General features: G+C 31.8%; 1 protein-coding gene across 1 annotated transcript in view; it reads right to left on the reverse strand.

Moving 5' to 3' along the window:
• The window catches only part of LOC144854230 (phosphopantothenoylcysteine decarboxylase-like), a 41,305-nt gene extending 18,433 nt beyond the window's left edge, over positions 1–22,872 (reverse strand). The window contains exon 1 of the mRNA XM_078712154.1: positions 22,855–22,872. The gene's annotated coding sequence lies outside the window, so the exon portion shown is untranslated. The remainder of the gene's footprint in view (positions 1–22,854) is intronic.
• Between the last annotated feature and the right edge of the window lie 370 nt (positions 22,873–23,242).

Here is a 23,242-nt window from a genome sequence, read left to right on the forward strand (position 1 = left end):
TCATTACATTTACATATTGGCAGAATTTGCCAGGATTTGACATTTGTACAAATTGTGTTTTACATTACAGAAACTATTACACACAACACATAATATGGATCGGATTTACCGTACATTACCAAAAGTAAATTCTTTAAACTAACAACAAGGTTATTATAGGAAATACAAAGTGATTTTGATAATCAACACGTAAGTGACTACTCCATATTTTTCCCCCAAAAAAAGTGCGCTACAATTGGTCGATCATTCTTGAATTCAAATTTATTTAACTAAAAAGCATATATAAAGAAAAAAGAAACGTGACAAAATAAATTATAAATAAGCAATGTGGGTTTCGTTGTTTTAGTAGGGTACTTTCCAGTGCATTAATCAATGAACAGTTTGTCAATTTTTTAAAAATAAGTCTTGGCAAACAAATTCACTGGGTCATGCCTTTTGAATAATTATCTTCCTTTTAATACCAACGCATCTGGATATTGTCAATGATATTACTCATGTTAGGAGAATTTGAATTTGGCAAGAATAAGTGTGACAAGTTCGTTTGGTTCGTTATCTAAATTATTTGTCTTTGTCTCGCAGCTTTTCCACTTCTATATGTTGTATTTAGTTCAAAATATATTTTATCTTCTCTTCTATGTACTATAATGCTTCAAATGTACTCTACGTTTACCGTAAACTATTTACCTATTTAGAGCTTAAATTGCACGTATAGGGGTACTAGCTCCGAGCAGTACTTTCCCATATTGATGGTCACGTAAGGTCTGGGTGATGTTAAACACAAGACAAAATGTAATTTGGGAAATAAATTAAACTAAAAGACCTCTGGCTTTAATATTCTATAGATTAAATGTCAATGGTGAACCCATATCATATTATACAAATCCCACTGGTATTGAATGAACCAGCTTGCATGCGACATGAATCAATGGGGTTTAATTTAATTTAATTTCAGTTTAGAATTCCAAGACCCACCGGTACAAAACCGGGTCTCATCTGTCACGATCTTGTATGAAGTAAAATCCCAATACAATGTATTATTTTGTAAACTTAGTATAAAACAACTTGTTAACATTAAATTATTTTATTGTATGTTTTACCATTCAAGAATATGTTTTAGTATATTTTCCTATTTACGTTTTTTACTAGACTGACAGTAAAAAACAAAACCCATCTATTGAATATATTGAAATATCCTAAGTAACTGTGTCTTTTAGCTAGTATAACCGTTGGAGATGGAGCACTTTAGAACTGAACTGTTTCGGTTAATCTGTATTGTTTAGTTTTTTGCATTATAAGCAGATTGTACATTGTACAGTACTGTATTTAAATGTACTGTTCCAGAGTGGAAAATCACTGATTTTGATTATGTTTAACTATGAAGTAACAACAAGTTTAAAATCCTGTAATTTGAATATGGTACATATTGACAAGTAAACTTATTTATGTTTACTTCACATTACAGTTTGTGTAATGAACAAACATGATTGCATGTCTTAACATTAATAAAATAAAAGCATTATCAAATCTTGCGGAGCTTCCACAATGTGTAACGTATGATTCATGTATTGGTTTACTTATGCATCCCTGGTTCTCTTGCGATTTTACATAGTAAATAATATACTATAATATATTACTGAAAATAGGTTACCGTTTACAAGTACTGTTTCCCCGGAAACTTTAGTTTGGATTTGTAATTTATGCACAAATTTTCTAAATACAATTATTGTATTTATTATATTTTCATTGTTGCTTCTAGTGATGTTGATACCGGGAAGGAATAAGAATATCTATACTAATGTAGTATCACCATCAATTCCATTCCATCATCCTTATTCTACATTGTATATAAAAATAGGCAACATTCTTTACCAGTTTCTAGTTAACAAACATTTTCACTGATATAATTGAATTTCCTTCGAATTTTATTTACTTGAAGTTTCGATCAAATGCACGCATGCGTCCAGCTGCCACGTTGACAATGTCAACGTCAATCAAAGACAAATGTTACAAGATCATTTTTACAAATCATCATTTCAATTTTCCTGACCCTGAAATTGTGTAAATGGTCCATGTTTCGTGCAGATGACTTGTATTTCAATCATCAAAAACAAACTTTAAAATGTTCAAATTAGAAAAGTAAATCAATTATTATCAATAATATCGCAACATTTATCAAAATCTAAATAACTGCTTTATTCTCAACCATCTTTGCCTTTCTTTTTCTCAGACCGATATTGGCTGTATTTAAACCGATATATTAAAATGGAATAGGCCTATAAAATGAAAGTTTTCAAATATTATACAGGCTTATAAGAATTACTAACTTAAATGTCATCATTTGTATACTACCGTATACATTTAGAGATGTATTGTACCCCAAAAACATGAACAATTAAGATTAATAAAATCAGATTTATTAAAGTGTTAAAACACTTATAGCTGCAGTTTAATCCTTTCTTGTACAGTCGTTTTATATATAACATTATTTTAGCCTTCAGCTTTAGTTGGTTAACTATGTTATATTTATATATTCTTAATGGAAATAATATTGTTTATTAATTTGCCATTGTTCCCTCGGCACTTGATCTTTTAACAATAATAATCTTAAAGGGAGGTTGCTGTGCAGGCTGTCATTACTGTGTTCAATTTAAACCATTACACAGCACAATAAAAGTCCCACAAGTACAATAAGTATAAATACATCAAACTAATTACATGCAACTACCGAGGAAGCCAATACAAGTTAGATACATCTGGTACTCAGAGTTGGGTGTGTTTTTTGTTCTGATGTGTAACAGAAATAGTTTTATAAACATTTTACCATCAAACAAAGGATCAGTATATAAGAATTGTGTTACAAAAAAAGGCCATATAGATAGATGGCTGCAGTCGCGTGCTCAAGTTAGTGTTTACCGACCGACCAACCGACCGACATAGTGAGCTGTAGAGTCGCGTTGCACGCGACTAAAAAGGAGTCTACAATTATATAAAGGTATGTTTACAAGTCCAACATATAAAACAGAACAATTTCTTAGAATAAGAAAATGCAAGAATTCTAACTAAAAACGGATCTTAATAACGTATACCCTGAACCACTATGACGTAGTGACGTCATAAATCAATAACAATTATAGAAAATTAGGCCGGGAATGTTAAAAATATTACAGAAAGAAGAGCTACCTAAAGTATGATAATTTTACAAAATTACAAACATCCAGTTGTTGTAAAAACTAAAATCTGTCTGAAGAAGTTGTTTTTAAATAATGCCATCTTCACTTAAATAGCAACTTTGAATCGAAATATTTCCATTTCTGGATTACTTTTTAGCTGCAGGCTTTACATCGCGTCACCATTTCAGTGGCAGACATTAAACCATGGGGATTCATTTCATAGCCAGGAGCAAGTCCTACCCTAGACATTCTTAAATTGTCAATCATATTGGTACTAGGTCTGCTGTTAATTCAATTGCTAAATATTGTATAAAGTTTACATTATCTTTTAGATACCTAATAGAATATGAAAAATTAGGCTTACAGTTGAACACACCGTTGGGAAACCTCTATTCAGCCAACCCCGCACCTCGCTCCCCAACCTTACCGCCATTAAGGAAAAGCATAGTCATTAGTTCCAGAGATTACATAAGCAGCATAAGCCACTGACGCTAAATAAATATTTTCGTAATTATTTTACTAATTTTCTGAATTGTACTGTATAAAGTTATGTATGTATATTTGGCTATAAAGCTTTTGAGCTACATTAGCTACAAAACCCTAAGGAATACATGCATTCCGTAAATTGAACGATTATTATCAAAAACAACATAAAGGAAGCTTCACTTGATCAAAGGCTAGACCATGGTCTACTGATATGATTCAGACAGACACCTGTTGACTATTCAACCATTTCACCAATTCTTTTAACGTAACACTTTTAAAATTCTTTCTCATGACGTGTTGTTTGTGGTTACAAACAATTGTTTACAGATCTTTCAACATCATTGTAACAAACAGTATCGAAAACGAAAGACTTTCCCCAGGTCAGTATATTTCGAAACTCTTGTTGCTATTCAAATTAGGCCTATGTAAACTTAAACAACTAAACAAACTACCACAAACTAATGTCATTTGAAAAAGTTTTTTCTCTCTTTCATTTGATACAAATTGCCTTTATTGTTAAACATTTTAACAATAAAGGCAGAGGGAAAATTACAATTTATATACTAGGCCTACCATATATTACAATGTTTGGGCCTAAACTTTTTTTGAGCAACAGTTGGCCTAATGGGCCTATATGACTACTGTAGATCTTTTGAATTGCAATAAAGTTTTATTCGTATCCGTATTCGTAACTACAAACGTGTTCAATCATGGCTATTGGTAGCCTTGATTCAATTCACCACCTGAAATTAAATATATTCTGGCAGTAGTTATTCTACCTGCTTATATTATTTGTTCTATTTATTAATACATTACGAAGTACAGTATGTATTTTTAGTCGCGTGGACGCGACTCTATAGTTCACTATGTCGGTCGGTCGGTTGGTCGGTCGGTCTGTCTGTCGGTCTGTCTGTCTGTCTGTCTGTCGGTCCGGTATCACTATGCATTGTAGCACGCGACTTAATGGCTGTTGGCCTTGTTATATAATTATTTTATGTGGACTATTTTGTGAAAAGGATTTGAATTGGTTTGAGCACACAAAATGAGGTATCATACGATTCTCTAGTTCCCGTGAGAAAGCACGGGAGGGTTGTTTTTTGTTGTTGAAAATTCACTATGTGTAGTTTGATTCTCCTATTGAATTAATTAATGTTGTGCAAAACTATAGAGGACGCCGTTATAGAATCAGGTCAGACAACCGGATAAAATGAATACATGCCTCTTGAACCTCAAGGCTCACATGTCTAAAGTGATTCTAGTGTTGAATGTTACTGGACTGTAGCCAACGTGGCCACCTGTTGTACAACGAGGTACACCTGTTCAAATAACACAGGACTTAACGTATCAAAAGCGACGATCTTAGCCGCACTTGTTTCAGATGTGCTCAACGTTAAAAAACAGTCGGTGTAAAATTCATTTGCTGCCGACTTATTAATTGAATATGAGGGCTTGCAATCAGTCATTCAATAACAAGATACACGGGGTATGCAGGACCATCTGTCTAAACTACACAGTGCATACATATCGGTTTCAGTCGAACTTTTTCTTCAGGATGGAAGAAATTGATCGTGTCAGATATCCGTACAGTTTATTGATGAGACACGAATTAATAGACCTGACAAATGTCAATATTGTCAAGAGGTTAAGAACTATGAAGGCCTCACGATTTTCAAAAGTACAATCGAAATTAAATCAATCCACTTAAAAAGATTGTCTTTTCATTTTAAGGAAAATGTAATTAGAAAGTCGGTTAATGACGAAGTACTTGGATGCATGACACGTGTCGTGTGCACTCTATTCTAAGAACCCAGGATCACATCGTTTTTGATGTAGAGGGGTTACACGAGTGTTCTGGTTCCATTTGACAGTCCCTCGTTCTGGGGATTGTTGATCCTTTTAGCCAACGACCATGAAGCCATGAGAGAATGTCGATTATATAACATACGGCTTTATATTGTATCGATAAGATATTTTACTGAATGAATACATTTCGGACGTCCGAGTGTGGCAACAATCTTTGTGATATCGGAAACCTCTCCCCAAATCTTCTTCTTTCACTATTTACTAAACCATTATTTGAAAACTATAGCAGGAGCTGAACCCAAACATGATTGATGAAACGTTCGCTTGGCTGAATATAAACCATTTTTTTTCTTGATGCTTTACATGCTCATTTTATCTCAGTGTCTTCCTAATGAAACTCTCTAGAGATATTTTCTTATTGAAATTTATCAATAGTAAGGTTATAAAGGTTGAGTATATTTTTAAAATCTAGGATGGATATCTTGAGGGAATGGCCAAAGCTCTTATGACCGTTATTTTGACTGATTTATACAACTGTCACAATTATCCTGATGCTTCAAAGGCGTCAGTTTATATGTCTATTTCTGATGATGTTTCATTTTGCAAAGTTATAAGTGTGGTCAATGTTAAACTAAACAGATTTTATATAGTTTTATATGTCTTTGATGAAGATCAGCTTTCATGCAAGAAGAAATTGCATCAAAGTCTGTGTTTGCTAATTTTATCTGAAATGCAGGTGTAATTGTTTTTTGAGTTCATTTTATTTATAGACCTACATTATTTGACAATCACAGTTGATTCAATGATATCAAACTTGTTTCTACAGAATTAGAAGTCTAATCTCAATTGGTTATTTCAAATGATACTCGGAAGACAGTTATCTACGTTTGATAATAGAACGATACTGCACTAACCTTTGAAGAAAACCTCATGTATGTGCATAAATAGAGATTGAACGAGCTTGCAAATATCTTTTTTAAATTGATGTACTAACATTACTGTTTCTGTTAATAATTTTTACTTAAATAAATAAAATTCATTCATAAAGTAATTTCATTTTAAGTAACATAATTACTATGATGATAAATTGTTACTACTGCAAAATAAATGTTTTTCATCAGTGAACCTAGAACGACTGTGGGTCTACAACTCGATATACATGATAAATTGTTTACACAAGTCTGCATACTATATATTTATATTTCACATCGAATATAATGTAGTGAAAATAGAACATCCCCAGACACGTGACTATATAGTGTACTAACCCATAGGGATTACAATTTCCGTCCAATCACAAAGGTCAATGTCAAGAACAAACATACAGTATTATTTTTATCTTAAACAAGAAAATGGGTAGAGTATAACCTTACCTACCATTTAAAAAAAACCTGGAAATGTACTGTCGTACAATATCTTTATGACAATATCAACGTTTCCAAAAACTAAATTTAGGATGTACTGAACCTTATCATGTCCTCATCAAGTAAAACTAAATTTAGGATGTACTGACCTTATCATGTCCTCCTCAAGTAAAACTACATTTAGGATGTACTGACCTTATCATGTCCTCATCAAGTAAAACTACATTTAGGATGTACTGACCTTATCATGTCCTCATCAAGTACATTTTGTTAGAGTAAACCACATTGGTCAAAACAAAATAAGCATATTACTTGCTAATACATATATAATATTATTTGTACTTAATCGAATCACATCTATCTATAACGATGCTCTTTTAAAAACAGAGTATATAGGCTATGCAGTCAATAGCAAATGCCTTTTATTTCAGTTAGAATGCTATACTTTTCCTACAGTTGCATCAGTGATGTCACATAATGATTAGCAATACATTAATGGTATTTTAATGACGTATTATTTGCTCTAGAATCAGATATGTTATTCCCACTTTCTACTTGTTACAAGTCTTATGAAGTCTAAATAACTTTCCGCTACAAATTGAAACTCCATTAGTTTGAAATATGTGCCGATGGAGTTCGTTTCCGTGTCTAGGAACGAACAATTAGACTTTCCAAGAAACAAGACAATTGTGTGTACCATCTGCATTCTGATCGATTTGGAACGATGTCAACAATAAGAAGGTGATAAAATGTATAAGACTCTATGGAACAGTGGTCGTTTAGGCAAAGTAAAATTCAAAGTAATAAGATATATTTATTTATTTTATTTTATTTAAAACATATTTAGGCAGGATAACATAATTCAGAAAAGAAAAGATCACAACATTTCTATTTTTCAATATGGTCCTGCAAGGTACATATTTTAAAAAGGCAAAATACCATGAAAATAACAATTAATTGAAAGGTCTCTGACTTGTGTCAGAAAAGTCAGCTGAGAAAAAATATAATCTATTATTAATGTTTATTAACTTGCAGAACAAAAACAAAAAAGGACAAACGTACAAGCACAGAAGCCAAACGAAATTTATTTTTTGTTTATAAATTATCTTACTCTAAGTGGGCCTATTCATTTATTTCGACAGATAATACAAAGAAACATATTAACTTAAACATTTTATTAAACATTAATTTAAACATTTAATAATTCTACGAGTTACATTTTATATTTGATGTTGTAATTTACTTTTATTGTAAGATGATGTAATCCATCTCCTTCTTTTGTTAATTTCTCCAATGAGGGATGAATAAAGATATATACGGTACTTGATACTGATTAAACATAATAATTGATTAATTGATAATACAAAATACCAACATTCATTTACAGTTTGTATACAAATATTTAATTTGAATTACAAAATGCACCTCTTTACTAAATAGCATCAGCAATAAAATAAAATGTGTAGTATTATACAAAAGGCCCAACATTTTATTTTTACATTTTCCACTAATTTATCTATTTCTTAGCCAATGAAAACAATCTATATTTTGTCAAACTCACAATTAGTTGAAGACAGTTGCGGAAATCTTCATTTATACAAGAAAGAAGCCATAATACATTTCGACACATTAGGAAATATCCATACAGTTCAAGATTATTTGTCAAAGACGTTAATTGATTAAACTAAATTGTTATTCGTATAATCGAGTCGTATTTCTATCAATGTTTATTCTGACAGTATGAATTGTTCTACATTATTATTTTCAGAACGAACCTCATTTAAAACTTTAAGGTCAAAAGTGAAACATGACTAAAACCACGATAATATAGGTTTAAATGGGATAGATACATAGGCCTACATATTGAATAATAATAATTATTAATGACATTTCTAAATGTTGTTCAAGGTAAGCTTAAACATTTAATAATAATAAAAAAAACGCTTGTATCGTATTGTATTATTGCGTTTCTTTTCACACACTGTTAAACTTGTTTTAAAATACGTTCCAATTACGTTTACGTATGTATCGTTATTAGGAGCAATTGCTATTTTAAACGGACCGTTAAACCAAACTGAACTCAAATTATTAGTTTGTGTTACAGGCAACCACAGAATACATTTTAATACAGAGCATTTAATAGGTTTAATCTTTCAAATGATTACACTTAATAAGAATGTGTGCGTTCTAGCACGTGCATGCTTACGCGTTGATGTCAAACACATTTAATCAATGACGTCATCATTTCAAGAATGAATGCACTGCTAGGAACGGTATTATAATATTAATATTTATTTGACAGAAAATCACGTGGGACCTATACAGTGAACCTCAGCTCATTTGGGCGTAACCTTTTCACACTGTCTGATGTTTCATGCCGGACACCTCTCTTTGCAGCTGCCGCTGTATTTTATTTCAGCGAGCCATTGAGAGCCATGCTCGACGATGGCAACTGCCACATTTTTCACGTTATTAGAGATTACCAATAAGCAAAATTAACCAGTTAGTCTTGTTTTTTACTGTTAGATCGCCGAATGATTACGTTTATGATAAGCATATTTTATGATCAACTGAATTTCCGCTGATATGCAAGTTTCTTACAGAAATGAAACAGGCAAAATCTCCAATAGTCGCTTATAAAAAAAATATACGTAAGAAAATAATCAGTACAATAATAAGTATAAATTAGTATTTTAATCTTTTGTAAATAGATTTTAGATAACAATTTCGTAGCAACAAAATTGACGCCCTCAGTAACCATAAATTCTATCCAATTGGAACTTACCAAATGACTACGTACATGACACACGGCAGAATTTTATTTGAAACTGAACGACGTATATATATGCTACCATTATTAGAAACTTTATCTAATTTAATCTTTTAAAATGCTTTGAAAATTTAAGTACGACGTGATGTTTGTTTAAACTATTATCCCTACTGATGGATTCCTTCTTTTTGAAAATACAAATTGAAAACAACTTATGCCAATTTTGTATAATAGTAATTAATTAGTAGACCAATTATAGTACGTATTAGCCTCTGCAGTGTTGCCATTATTTACTGCTGATATATTCAATGCAAACCGCCTGACATTGTCAGGTACAGATCAGATCTTATCATCATAAAAAATAACGTTCCTTTCACTTCTATTATCGGTGAATAATATTGTAAAAAGCCGTAGCGCAACATAGGCCTATGTCGTACGTAGGGTATGACGCAAGCAATACTACATTTAATTTTGAAGTTACATTTTCGCCTGTTGTGCAGAGATCTGTTGAAATTTAACCTATGATCGTTGTAAACGATATCATCTTTATTATTTTCCCAGGACACGGGCATTTGTCAAACAAAAGTCAGAACAACATTTGCGGTTCAATTACCATGAAAGTCATGGGTCAGAACGGGTCAATTCAATACGGAAATGTATACATGCTCTACTAAAGCGGGACCAAAGGTCACACGCATGCCACATTTAAATGTTACTTACAATATGAACATTGAAATTACAATTTCCATATAAACGCTAGTTTAAAAGAAAATTGACAAAACAAAACAACACGCATTTCTTTATTTCAAAATAATTACAGTTCATCCACGATAGGTTAAACAAATTGCCTAAGACTGTACTTATCTCTGTTAAATGTTTTATTGATCTTCATTCCAACATTTTTCAAAAGTAATTTGGCGTGTACTAAATGTTTCATTTCATTTAAGTAGACTCCGACATCAATCATTACATAAAGACAGGTAATAAGCTTTAAATCCAAAGAATATCCGGACACAATAAAATGATAAATAGAACTTGTTCTTGACGGTTGTACTACTTTCATTCGTGAAATGTAGGACTGATCGTTAAGATTAGTCTAAGTCATTAGGGCACAATTCTAACAGAAGGATCAAAACATCAAATAATATTAAAGTAATTCGATATTCAGTAATTTTATTTTTAGAATTAGAGTGAATATAACTTATAAGAAGTTTATTTTGCTGAAACATTAACTCTTTTTTTTTATTGATATCTTATTATTATTAGTAGGCCTATACATTATGTACTGCTTTCTATCTATAGATTAATGGTACCGTTGTCTTTCACCTAATTTATGGAATAACATTTATTTTTATTGAAAAAACACATTGTTTTTTCAATGTTTATCATAATTTTAGAGAACGATTTTTGTTTTTGTAGATCGTATGACTCTGGCTAATTTGAAGTAACTTTTCATTTAACAGTAATTTGATTGATTATTTTGCATGAAGGAAAACGATGGAGAAATATTTATCATTTCAAAACATTTAATCTTAAATAAAAACGTAATTTATAAAATGCAAGCAAGAAAAGAAATCGAAACTCCTCTAAGTTAATTTAAAATCTTTGTTCTACATGTAATTTATAAGCTAAAAAGAAAAATAGAAACATTGGCACGTAATAAGCATTTAGAATTTTCTCAAATAGGCCTATTAGATTAAAATGTATGTTTGGGAAATTGTTTTGGAGACATGAAATTAATAAGCAAGATGAAGTCTTTTGGAACTGCCAATATTGGTTTTTTTTGGTGAGGAACTTAAGCAATTAAAGTTTACAGTTGTTAAGACAAGACTAAATACTGTTTAAAATACAATTACTCATTTGATTCATAACATATAAGGAAAGTTTGTGTTTTTATATTTTTCAGTAATTATTGAACGTCCTTACTGTTGTAGTAGGCTATAGTATCTGGTTATCTAAATTTTTTTTCAAGTCGATATTTTAGATAAAATTCTATGTTGGATAATGCTAAAATGATGGTGTACTTTTAGGTACATCAGTGATTGGTTGAGTTTAGTCATGTATGTGGCTTTCTTTATTTCGAACATCTGGATTCTGCTTACATGAATAAGGTTGGATTTATCTAATGACATTAATAATGTAGTTATGTTTAATCGTGATGAAAAAGTTGATCGAAACGCTTTCTCATTTAAAGAAAATGACACACTATACCGGTACATGAAAGGCAATCGCAATGAACGGTCCCAAGTGTAATTGTTGTTATCAAAATATTGACACAAATTAGGTATTTAAACTCATTGATAGTGTTATCCTTTTCCTCTGCTCTCAAAAAACGGTACTTGTGAGGTATCTAAGGGGCTTGGAGAACCGAAACCGTTCGGTCCGTTCCAAGTTCCAAATTGAAGTTACTGATCTTTTTTGTCACTGATCATAATCTGATTGGATGAAGAAATCATAACATTGTTGAAGTGATTTTCTCCTAAGAAAAAGCAGAGTGCTTCATTTGACTTCAGATTAAAATTGACAGTTTTCTTAATGCCATTAGCCAGTTATTCATATTTTGCCCTTGGAAATATACTTTCAAAATAGTAATTCCATTCACCCCTTACCAAAGTACGTGGATTTCGTTAAAGCACATACTTAAATCAATACCATTCGTATCGTTCCTTACATGTTGACAATTAATAATTTATCCCATTTACGCATGCGTACAGTAGTTCTAGCTATAGTACCTCGGTGTGTGCACTTGTTTTGTATATATATATTAACCCACCACGTTAACAACGCTGCACCATACAATTTTAACTTAACCTAGTATATCCTCTAAGGGAAACCCTGAAGAATAAACAGGTTATATGGGTTACTATCACTAATATGTATATTTACTAGACCTTTCCCCTACCCACTTCTATACCACATGTGTTTGATGTTATACTGTCAAATAGATGCACGTGTATATGCATTTATTTGAATTTTAATATGTTAAGGCTGATCTAACTCATCATTTCTGTTTCGTGGGTATTTAAATCACACAATATATCAATCAGCACCTCTTCTGTGAACTTATTCAAATTAGACGAGGCTTGTACCAAATGTCTTCTTTTATTTCCCAGGTGTAGCAAACACACAACAGGCCATGACCAATATTAGCAATAGTACGTTTTCTACTTCAACCATAGAATCAAATTAGATTAAAGCACATTTGAAAAGCATAGAAAGTATACAAAAATGCGACCCATGGTGTCCCATTGTCATTGTCAATTCGTTTCCAATTATATCGATGACAGAGTTCACTCCAGTCAGACTTTCAACTAAACACATTATTCGAACGTAAATAGTATTTCTGTGAAATGGTTTATAAAGATTCAAAAAAATATTCAGATAAATTTAACTAAAAGTTAATTTTGCAGCCATGATTAGCAATACCAATGATAAACTACATTATTTGTTCTTTAAAGAATTTCATATCTTCTATATAGGTTTAAGTTGTGTAGATTCCAAAAAGTACTCCATTTAATTAAATTAGCTTAATCAAAAAAGAAATGTTGTAATCTACACCAAGGCAATCTAACAACTGCCTAGTGTCTACACTTTATTTTGCGGTCTTCAAAATTAAATTTGAGGCAGAAAATACAAAATAAATCAAAATGAAAATGGAAAAGTGGAAAAACGATGATCTTCGTTGTTTATGAAAATGGTATAATCATAACAAATTATATTATTCTCACTATTAATACTTATTTAACCTACCATTGCATTTCCAAGCAAGATTTGTATGTATTCATTCATTCATTCATTAGAAACCTTTTCCGTGTACACACTGTGTGCACCTGTACTAACTTCCCTAAAAACTGAATTAATGTGGTTTTGACGCACCACGTCATCCTTCCTAACAGAAGCCCAATACATCTGATGAACCATCTCGTGAGTTTATTTGTACTTTGGTGACACGCTAGTTCTCATACGGACGTCAACCGATCATCTAACGATGTCTTATACTATATAGAGATAATATCTCTATGTTGATACGTAATTTTTGTGATTCGCCAGTTGTTTTCATCCTATACTATGCTGATCATAGAGCGCAGTGTTATAATACTGTCAAAATTGTGCCTTCTGTGCAAATCATGGGATAAACCAGGGAGAGTAAAGCTCTGTCTACACTATCAAACTTTATGTGACAATACAATGTAATGTGCCCATGGACATGATGATATATTTGGGTATATCACCACCATATTTGGGTACATCACACCTTTTTTTCAAATTAGTTTGATAGTGTAGACAGAGCTTAAGAGTATGTAAACATGGCATTTATGAATATTTCCATGTTACCAAACCAGACGTTGTCAAATTTCCAAAAATCATCCTTAACCCAGGGAAGAGTTCACTCTTCCCTACTCAACCTCTTAATACCTCAATTTGAATATTTGCACCTATTAAAAAATGGTTATTCCAGTTGCAACTGAGTGGAGCACAATGTTGGATGTGATCAAATAAGCTAGACTTTAAAATGAAAGTAACTGTAGGCTAGATCAAAGAACTGACTCGGAAATTAACTAGTTTATTTAGGCAAACTGCAAACGGGACACCTTGAGAGGAGTATCTACCTGTTTGTATAAAGTATATTCACAACAGCCGCAGGATCGGATTTTTTTGAAACAATAAAGTCACGTGATGAATGTTCGTATAAGATAACCTGCGCCGACACCGCAATCGGAACTCACGGTGCACGTTTTTCAAGCCGTGTTTATTAAGAAAACGGTAGCGTGACTGCATTATGTCACATATAAAAGCTGGAAGTTGTTTAATAACTTTGCCTATATGGAAATTGAAGTTTTCCTACTTCTATCTTATTCATTACCTGATTACCTGGACTTCTTGTTCACAATCCTCCGGGAATACTATCCATAAACAGAGGTTTATCCATCCGGATAATAGAATTAGGTAAAACACGAGGAAGTGTGTATGTACTTAGCTAATGATTTGCAAATTTCATTTTTAAATTTAACCTAATTTCAAAATGTTAAATTATATAATTTATTTTTAAAAATAAATTTTTCTTACAACAGCTCTCTTCTAATTCTAAAGTTCATTAACTTCTACAATTGATGATGTTTAAACCTACTAATGATTGTGGAAAAATTCGTATGCGTGTTGCAAATTCTTAAAAAAAAAAAATACAACTGAAAACGAACCATGGGAACCCGTATGGTAATTACAGAAAGAAGATTTACTTCAACAAGAAAATGTTTTTGAAAATTACAGAATTTGCCGAGCGGCGTTTTAAACCAGGTTTTTGACCTGTAGGTCCTAAGTTAAGTGTTTATTCACTCTAGTAGTCATTATAACTAACCCATGCACGCAAGGCACAGTACTAAAGTCACTTATTAATCCAGATAGGAAACTTCGCATGTACCTCTAAGAGCATATCAACTCCCACAAGTATCATGGGACGGGATGTTTAATTACAAGGATTATAAATATTTCTTCGAATTTGTTCATTTAAAAAATAATATTGTCATTGTAAACAAGATACATTGAGAATACGACAGCCAAAATACTTATTTTTCCAATATAATAACAATATAATAGTATAAAGAAAATTCTTTTCTAATCATTGGCAGATAAATTTATCATACAATACATCTAACAGACTTAATAAAAAAAATGTTGTTTTTACTTTTTTTTAAACGCGGAATAGGCCAACACATAGAATGGAAAATAGGGACTTCGACTGGTACTCGCTATTATCATAAAAAATTATAATAATAATTACGACTGGTGCTAATAATAAACCGTTCCTAAAACACGAAAGCTTAACAATAGCAGCAAATTTTCACACTAAGTTAAAAAACCGAGTAGATCCCAATAATTCAAAATAACAACCAGGCACTCATAAACATATTGAGGATGTAGTTGTTATACATTTTTTTTTAGATATTAACACAAAGTCTATGCTAACTCCTTTGTGGGGATCATAAAGCGAAAGACAACTGTGACGGATTTACGACGATTGGTGGGGATCGGATATAGCCAAACAGGCAGGATGGGTGAAGTCCTAACTCGGCAAATCAATGGGTTGCAACGTGCACCTGTCTTTTCTTCCTTAGTAAAAAATATAAAGAAAAATTTCAAACTTGAAAAATATTATTAAAATGAATGGTTTTGTAACTTATGAATGAAATGAATTTTACTAATAATAAGTACGGTATGAAACTAAATGATACGATGTACATATGTAATAATAGGTAATATGTAAAAGCAACCGAATTGTCATCATTAGATTGGGTTAAAATATTGGCCCATGACACTACTGCTGCTGTGTGTTACGTGTTTTCGCTGGGTGGAAAATAGTTTTCACGCTGCTGCTCTAGCCCGCTACGTCACAAGAGATGACTGATTTATTAGATGAAAGCAAGCAGCAGTTATAGTACAAGACACTGACATTTTTGCGAAAAACGATTCGACTATAATTTATAGGTACCAGCTGATGGACCCAAAAACGTCTGGGAAAAGAGTCTAACGTTGAATGACAAATCCCAAAGCATTTCTGGTATTTATGAGTCCCATGATATTATATAATACTGTAATTTTCGCTGTCAGATAATCATTGAATTATTATCAAAACAGTCCATGATTGAAGTATCTAGGCGTGATGAAGTGACCCCCAGACCTGACCTTAGCAATAAAATAAACTAAATTGAGTCTGTGTTTCATATCAAAGTTATTCACTTCTGTAACAAAATTCACATATAAAAAGAGAAAAGAAACGTTTAATTATAACTCAAAAACCATTGTCTGACAGTTAAGTTTTTTTTGCTTTAAATTACATTTTTTCAGGTAAAATAACTATTATGTGACAATAAAATGACACATTCAAAAACAAATTTGAAATAAAAAATATTTTTCAGAGGGACAATATATCTTTGAAACTGTTGTTGTAAGAAATATTTATTGTCTTATCTTTTTGTTGATATGTGAGATTCCAAGATAATTCTATAGTACAGTTTATTTAAGTTGTAAATGTTGGTTTATTATTATGAATGTTGGCTACTAACTAAGCGGTGAGCTTTCTCAACGCTGTATTCCGTCCTTGAGTCAAGGTACTCAATGCAAATCAATGCTTGCATTATTTAACGAGCTAGGCCTAGGTAAGAATTTAAACCTAACTGTATCGAGTTTATTAAGATTGCCAATAACAAAAGTGAACTATATTCCACTTTTTATTTTTTGTTTGTAAATTTTGTATTTTCACGAGTTTATATAGGTACCTAATTGAAGATGTTAGAAGCGCCAAGCAGTTCCGTTCCGCTTGAGTGACTTAAGCACGTAGAAGCATGTTTTCCGCCCTCTGATATTTATTTTTCGGATTCATAGAAATGAAATACCATAACAACTAAATTATGATATCGTTGATTGTATGACTATGGCAATAAATAATAAGCTTAATTTCGCGGTTTTAAATAAAAAATATTAAGTAATATTATTAATTGAAGAAACTGTACGATAGAATTATCGCAACGACACGAACACACAGCAGCAGTTTTTAATGATTAATATTATTAAAATAACTATTTGTGATTTCAATAAATGTACCGTATTATCTTCACCAGTGAGTATTCTGATCTAATTCTATTTTATTTGATTTTGCTTAAATCATGAACCGATAGTTAAGCAAATATTATCACATATTTACACCGATTTTTTTTTAAATGTCGCCCTCAATTGTTTAATGTGTATTGTATAGGATGTCAACACTGAGTAGTTGAGAGTAATACAATCTACAACAAGTACTAATTTTAATTTTTTAGTCGCGTGGACCCGACTCAATAGTTCACTATGTCGGTCGGTCTGTCTGTCGGTCCGGTATCACTATGCGTTTTATCGCTTTTCTGTACTTTTTGAACTGTTTTGATGTACAGAAAAGTATTAAAGTACATTACTTTTTGAAAGTTCATTTTTTTCTGAGAGCACGCGACTTATGGCTTGTTTTTAATTCCTTCATTTTTTCATTCTTTTATTTCAACTTTCTGGTGTACACAACTATAAGTACAATTGACACAAAACTACTGTTGACTGTTAAACTGCTTTATTACTTGGTTATATGGTTGCAAGCGCTTGTAATTTCTTTGTATGATATACAGTTTATTTACACGATATACCGTCCACAATCTTCAAGTTATCGTCATGATGTTTTTAGTACAGTAGCAAATTATTAGCTATTAACCCACACATTTTTAATATGTTTTCAATTAAAAATATATATTAACCAAGATACCTCTGTAATTTGTCAAAAATGTGCAACCAAATTAAAAATGATTTTGTTTATTATCATGGAACTACTACTATACACAGTGATATTACTTATTGTAAAAAGGTGATTACGTTACTGTTGAGCTGCTCATCGCATTATGCTACCCGAACAATGGTATATAGGCACCCGGTCGGATGTAGAATATTTATGAATCTTTCATTTAGGTGCTTTCATGATGCAGGCTGCAGTTTCGAATCTTCAAGCCGGACAGGAGCTTTTCGGGATAAATTTTTTACAGAAAGTTGAAATACTGTACTGTGCTCTCACTATAAAGTTCATATTGATTTGAGTAATTGATAATATCCTTTGTATCCATACGATGGTAAAAGTTCAATAATTCCAATTGGCCCTGTCATTCTACAAGTTTAGAGGAACATGCAACGACGCCAAGTATGATCTGTATGCTTCCGCAAAGAGATCTTTTATTAATGAAAAATCAATCTCGTAGGATTTGGTTTGTCTGTTTGCAAATTAATTTTGTCAAAATAAAACTCATTTACAAAACGATTTTTTTTCTTTGTGAGAATAGATTAATAGCGATAATAATTACACATAAACATTGAGGATAAATAAGCTAAAAATAATTTTCGGCAGATAAATGTAGTTTTACAGTAGACGCAGTTGGTCACACACTCTAGAGCCCTCAATAGTTTTAAAATGTTTTTAAAAACACATATGGTAGACTTGTCCCAAGTCTGTATTTATTGTCTTATTTATTAATTTGTTTAGTTTGACTTTTGTTTGAAAATAAGCTCAAGCAATATACATATGAAACGCCATATGTGCCAAAATATTTATCTTTTTACTATTATTTAGTCAAAACTCCTATCCGTTTGGAACCCAGACTAAATAATATGGTTGCTCGTCTAATTTGAGTGTGGATAACACCCATTCGCCCTCTCTTGATATAGCTTACGATTTGTTTTCACACATTGTCTGATGACACAATCCAACCGTCTTGTACCGTGATCATCATCAATGTTACGAGAGTAATTATGCAAACAAATTACGGTATATTGTATTGATTATAAAATACGAGTTTCATATTATTCCGATACCCTATCTAATTTTCGTTTCAATAACCGATAGTGCCTCTTACGCATCCATATCCTGTTGTTACCTTTCGGTATCTCTGTTGGCGAACTGTGTTCCTATCTTGGGATAATACAACCTACGAATGGAATTTATTTAAATTATATGAGTGATTCGTCATCATATTAGGAATGTAAGGTGTTCTCAGTGGGATAACCAGTTTGGATATAAAGACTCGCTGATTCGATCAATGATGATTCATAGATTGGAAGACTGTTGAGCGATCGAAATATGGCTAGGATCAAAACATAAAGGTTGTCATGTTGTCTTTCGTTTTCAAGTTTCAATGGTTAAGCAACCCATTTTTTTTTTATCATAAAACATGAATGTTGTATTACAAAGCGTGGAATCTGGTTTGACGTACTGAAGGTTACCACATCAAAACTTTCTTTGACTTAATGCTGGTATAAAAGAAAGTTTTGATGCGGAAATTGACGGGTTTGCGTAGGCCCAAAGTGCAGCAGAACGCACGTGGTTTAAATTCAACTGTGTCAAAACATAGGTCCTGTGGTGATTCCGAATCTATAGAGATAATGTAGCTTGAATGAAAATGATGACAACGACAATGTGTCAAAAGTACTAGTCACAATGATGAAAATCATATCACGATTGTAGATAAATAATACCGAAAGTGTCTTAGTATTAAGACTTTCAACTTTTATTTATTTATATTTAAACAATTTGGATTAACTGACTATAGTCTCATCCTTCCTTATCAGTTGGTACATCACCGTAATGTACAATTTAACTTTAACAGACATTTCTAATAACACATTAATCTTTTAATTTATTGCTTATTTCAAATTAAAATAGAAAATCGGTCTCTTTAATTGGAAAAACCCGGGTATGGACTGTTTTGGAAAAACCCGGGTATGGACTGTTTTGGAAAAACCTGGGTATGGACTGTTTTGGGAGAAAATATTGTGTTGTCGTCCTACGTTTATGCCATTTTGAAAAAAAAAAACATTCATTTTCAACTGTGTTTTCTGAAAGAAAATATTTGACTTTATTCTAAACATTATACAAATTTCAGATTTACGTTACGATTACGATTTTGAAATACAATAATGTATTTTTAAGTACCGGTAGTGTATGTCAGCTGCTGCTTTGATGGATTTCTTCTTACAAATTTAAAAACTTTCGGCGTTTTTACGAAATGTAGGCCTATAATAATGTTGTAAAATAGCATTCCGAGTTCTATTGTGATCAGATGTCATTTACCAACATAATTGTTATTGTTACCGTAATTAGACTGTATATAGGCTTATACACAACTATACTGTATGAGCTGTATAACACACAAACTTAATCAAAAGAGAAAGGTTTTCGTTTTGCTGTGGTAACAGGTGCTATCAATTAAGACTGACGACTAATTTCCCATTTATTAATCATTTACGTGGTTGATTCTTACTTTATTATCTCTTTCTAATTTAATAAGTTAATCAATTATAATAGAATCAGCCGATATTCATCAACATGACAGCAATAAAAAATGCTGTATAATTATTAAATGTAGGCTACTGTGTATTTATACTGATAACATATCACTCAAAAATGCAAAATGATTAGTAAACGATCAGAAACTGAGTGAATTCTTGGCAAAATTCAGAGGGCGTGCTATTTAGTTTTTCGGCCTATTGAAGATACAGATAACTCGAGATTTTAATTAACTTTTGTACGTCACCAATATATCGATTTTTTTAAAAAATCCATAGGGATTGATTCTGTTGGTATATAGCTAGCTATTTGTATTTAGAACGAAAACTTTAAAATTGTCGATGTTATAGTGCAAAACAAAAACAAACAACACACATGTATATTGTACTATTGTAGTACAAGCATACAATGTGCGGTATAGTAGGTGATAACTTTAGCTAATGATTTTAAAGTACTAATACTATAGGGTTTATTTATTTTCCTACAACCAGCCATCTCATTCCTCCTCCCTATTCTACCATTTCTAGATACTCTGGTTCTTAAATACAGAAGTTGACCATCACACATATTTCCAGTCATAACAACACTATACAATATACAATGACTATTTTTCGCTTGTTTTTTGCTTTTACCGTTTCACTACTGTAGATTAATCACTTTACAGACATACCTTGGTTTCCCGTAAGTAGGCCTACTTTCAGTGCTAAGTATAGCTCTTAATCTGAAAATTGTTTAATATTCTTAATTAACACTTCAACTTCCGTCTCTTCCTACTCACTTTTAAAAGAGTGTCGAAATGGCGTGTCATACTTACTACGCACTTTTTTATACTCAAGATGTTCTGTGGATTAAATCGTAGTTTATCACTACATGTTACTAGTACTAGATTATAACATCTCAAATAGTGTATTAGTCGGGACACGAAGTAAAACAAACGCGAAAAACACGATTAAATTACTGTCACATCGTTGTGTCAATGACGACTTGTCTATGTAAATGAAATTTTAATTGTATTATAACGCTTAAAGGAAAGGAAATAAAAATTATTACTGTAAATGTTTTTCACTTGTGAACCAGCGAGTGGCACTTATGCGATCTTGCTTATGGTTAATACACTCAGTAAAAATAACAAACAACGCTTTAATTTCATTTTCAGCTTTAGGCCTAAAGATTATCAACATCCAGTAACAAAGTTAACACATTTAAAACCAAGCTAACAAGAAAGTCACGTTGAACAACAAAATTACAAATAAAAAAATGAGATAAGATTTTTTAAACAAAATCAATTTAGCTTCATTGTTAAAAATAATCCACGATGGATTAAGTTGAATAGTGTGCAATAATATCACGTGATTGCGGGGCGCCCTCGCAATCATCTTTTGACAGCGTGAGCATCTCATCCTCTTCACCTCACGCTGTCAACAGATTACCACGCCAATTTTTGGCTAAGTAAAATAATTTTTACTTTTATATTTTACCAGCCCCTTTTATCCTCCTACACTGATAGGATTTGTGTCATCACACAATATACTTTGACATCATAATGATACCATAAATATCGTATACCGGAAGGCCTATATCTTATCATCATGATTTTCATTTTTTGTGTGGCTTCGTGTAAGGTCTTCCCCATACATCATCACACAAACGTGTTATTCAAAAGGACACAAACTTCAACAGTCGATAGGTCTACGCTAACAATTGCTTTCACCAAACACATACTCACCAACTCGATCTCAACAACATCACACCGTATAGTTCCGTTCTAGCAATGTCCGGCTACTCTTGTTGAAATGAATCGTTCAACATCATATAATTAGTTCACACTTTACACACGCAATACAAAACTGTAATACTTCAAGTTTAAATCGTCTATCTGCTGTATATATCATGGCAGGCATTAACACAATAATGGAATAATATGCATGACAATATTATAGGCCTACAATCACTAGGCCACTTTAATGAGGTAGGCCTACAGTAACTTTGTGAGGTTATTTATGTTAACGTTGGAGATTGAAAGTCATTAAAATCTTCAATTTTTTACCTAATATTAGAAACAGAAACAGTTTAACAATCAAGTCTCTCTCTCTAATCAAGTTATGATCCTGTACACCTACGATTTCATAATTATATCCAAGTTTATCGAATATCTCGCTGCTTATCTATGTTTGTCACATTTAAATAAAAGAAAAGAAACCATGAAACGGAAAACATATCTAATTTGGATCTATTTTTTTCTTCTTGTCGATAGATCATTTCGCTTACTCATAAAAATGCGTGATTCAAATTAAGAAATCACATTAACTAAAAGAGCGAAACTTACAGCTTCCAAGATGTTCTAACAAAATACAATGTTGGTACTGTAATTTCAAACAAATATAGTTTAACCTAAGACGTATATTTGTAACTTACCTTTTTAGAATATAGTGTACACAGCCAGTCTGACCTACAACATATTAGTAGTTTCGACAGATTTGTCCAAAATTGATTCTGGAATGAAAAATTAAAAGAAAATAGGATTGGTAGGCCTAAAGAAGATTTTGTTTTAGAGAAACGTAACAAGATCTGTAGGCCTATTGAAAAATTTAGTATATAAAGTGATATAGTTTATGGGGTTCGTTAGTTACAGTATATGCAGTTCTTTCTACAAAAAATGTATGTTATAGTGTTTGTGGCCGTTTCCATCCAAATTCGTCAAGTATAATATGAAAACCGGCAAATAATTGTTTATTCAATTCTTGCCTCAGTGAATTTGTTCTAAAAAATAAAATTTGTATAAGAAGGATTTATTATAATTACT

This window comes from Antedon bifida, chromosome 10 (assembly GCF_963402885.1).
Source record: "Antedon bifida chromosome 10, ecAntBifi1.1, whole genome shotgun sequence".
Classification (NCBI taxonomy): Eukaryota; Metazoa; Echinodermata; class Crinoidea; order Comatulida; family Antedonidae; genus Antedon; species Antedon bifida.